Genomic DNA, 2,421 nt, shown 5'->3' with positions numbered 1-2,421 from the left:
CCTACAACATCACTATTCTCTCTCCTACACTGTCTTGCAACACGAAATACCTCGAGTCTTTGGTCCTCACGGCGCAAAACATTGGCAAATCTTTTCTTATCTGCTTCCCCTCTGGCTAAATAAACCTGTCGCCTAGCCTCCCTTCTGGCACATTGGTACAATTCCCTGCTACCACCGTTCTTCCAGTCCTTCCAAGCCTGTTTCCTTTGTCTAATAGCCCTGTCTACCTCTTTGTTCCACCACCACGTTACTCTGGGTCGAGAGGGGACCTTACACCAGCCACAGATCTGGTCGGTGGCTTTCAACAGGTTGTCCCGCAGAAATCTCCAATTGTCTTCCACAATAATAATAATAATAATAATAATAATAATAATAATAGCCCTGATGCAGAACCAGATAGTGGCTCTCATGGCTTTTGAGCTTAACTTATTGGAAGTGTTATCATGTACATTGCTTTGTCTTGGTATAAAAGATGGACTGCAGCAAATATTCTGCTCAATACCACAGATTTGCTTGTCAGTCGTTTGATCTTAAGCAGTTGAGTATGTTCCTCAGTGGCTGACGATATGTGCATCTCTGACCACAAGCAGAGGTAGTGGGGGAGCATCATAGCCATGTGTTGAGAGGAATTCTTTGGGGTTTGAATTATTCACCTCTGGAAACATGAATGTTTTGTTCATCCTTAAAACAAACCTTCTTCAGAAACCTTTGGAGTAGAATGAGATACTCAACCTGAAGAAAATTCTAACTGGACCCCACCTGCAAGGTCATGCACTGTTTACCTTGATATGAGATCACCATGTCACGCACATATGGTTGTGATGCATGTGCCTGGTGTACCCTTATCAAACACGTAGTCATGATGGGTATATTGGGCTTTGTACATTTGTACCCCAGTGTCACTTTCATGGCATATGCTGCTCTCTTACTTAACAACAACAACAACAACAACAACAACAACAACAACATCATCATCGTCATCATTTAACATCCATTTTTTCCATCCTGAAACCAGTTCAAAGTAGCTGTTGGAAAAAGATCACAGCATAGAAAGCGGACATTAAATGACAATAATGATGATGATGAAGAGATCTAATCAAAAAGTGTCGGGGAAACTGGTGCCATAAAAAGGAAACTACATCACGTATTAATTTGGCATTTAATCTCCTTCGAAGTTGTCCCCTTCTGAAACCAAACATTTTATCCAGCACCGTTTCCACTGAGCATTCCTGGAACTCCTTTCTTGAGATAGCAAGCAACTACCTTGAGGCATTCTTTTACATTTCCTCGATATCTTCAAATCTGGTTGGGGATCTTCCACTGCAAAGACTGAACCTTGGATTTGAGCTCGTAGCCATAGATCTAAAATTTGTCACCTGTTACAACCATTTTCAAAAAGTTTCTTTCTTCCCCCGACACACCCGAAAAGATCCTGCACAGCTGAATCCCTATCTTCTTTTTGAGACGACCACACTCTACACACTTCACTTTGAAGTACTGCTATAAGCAACAGAAATGAGTGAGAGCATTATAACTTGTTATGCATGTGCAACGGAGTTCAAGGTCTTTCTGTGCCAAGTGGATTCACTCTGCATACTTTAGCTCCGTTACCATAGCAACAATCTTAATACTTTTTAGTCAGATCTCGGAGTCAGAATATTTAATGTGATATATGAGTTTGATGAACAGTAGTTATTGTGTCAGTTTCTGGCTGGAAATTAGTGAGTTTTAAACCTTAAATTACCAATGTACTTCCAGATTCTGTTCACTAATAATTCTGCCCACAAAATTATTTCAGGTGGTTATTGACCTCTAGCGTAGCTCCATAGATACCCTAGAGGTCAATACTGATCACATAGCCAAACCCAGGTCTACACATTTTTTTTCTTCTTTTTTTCTATTTTAGTTCTTTGTTAAAGAAGTTGAAATACATTACCTGATTAAATGTGGTAATGTCAGGTGCTGAAAGTTTCTTGAGAAATTCACATCCGGAAGGGAGGAGTCCAATCAAGTATTTTTTTAAACATTTTATTCTTATATTTTACTTTTGTTCTTATTTGGACTGATTTTGGAGTCTTTCTCTACCCATATTTTTTTGTATGTGTATGCATACAATTAGATATACATATACCAGGGCCTACGAAAAGAAGAGGAGTACAGGGCCACATTGTACCCGAGGGCCCAGGAATTTCCTGAAACCTCAAAAAATGTTTGTGATTATTGACGACTATATAGTTCACAGAAGGGAGGGGGCCCCACCACCACGAAAGAAACTTCCTGTACCCCCTGATAAAATTCCTCTCAGATATTCTGACATTTACACACACACACGTGTATGTGTGTGTGTATGTGTGTGTATGTGTGTGTGTATGTGTTTGTATGTGTGTGTGTATGTATATATATATATATACATATATATAT

The 2,421-nt window shown here is 39.6% G+C and overlaps 1 long non-coding RNA gene across 1 annotated transcript in view; it reads left to right on the top strand.

Annotated features, from left to right (window-relative positions):
* The first annotated feature begins 1,666 nt into the window (after nucleotides 1–1,666).
* The window catches only part of LOC128248100 (uncharacterized), a 10,563-nt gene continuing 9,808 nt past the window's right edge, over nucleotides 1,667–2,421 (top strand). Inside the window, exons 1-2 of the long non-coding RNA XR_008264363.1 lie at nucleotides 1,667–1,721; nucleotides 1,907–2,011. This is a non-coding gene — a long non-coding RNA (uncharacterized LOC128248100). The remainder of the gene's footprint in view (nucleotides 1,722–1,906; nucleotides 2,012–2,421) is intronic.

Source organism: Octopus bimaculoides, chromosome 6, assembly GCF_001194135.2.
Source record: "Octopus bimaculoides isolate UCB-OBI-ISO-001 chromosome 6, ASM119413v2, whole genome shotgun sequence".
In the NCBI taxonomy this organism is placed as follows: Eukaryota; Metazoa; Mollusca; class Cephalopoda; order Octopoda; family Octopodidae; genus Octopus; species Octopus bimaculoides.
Note: the sequence above shows the minus strand (reverse complement) of the source record. Positions and strands in the feature narration are given on the sequence as shown.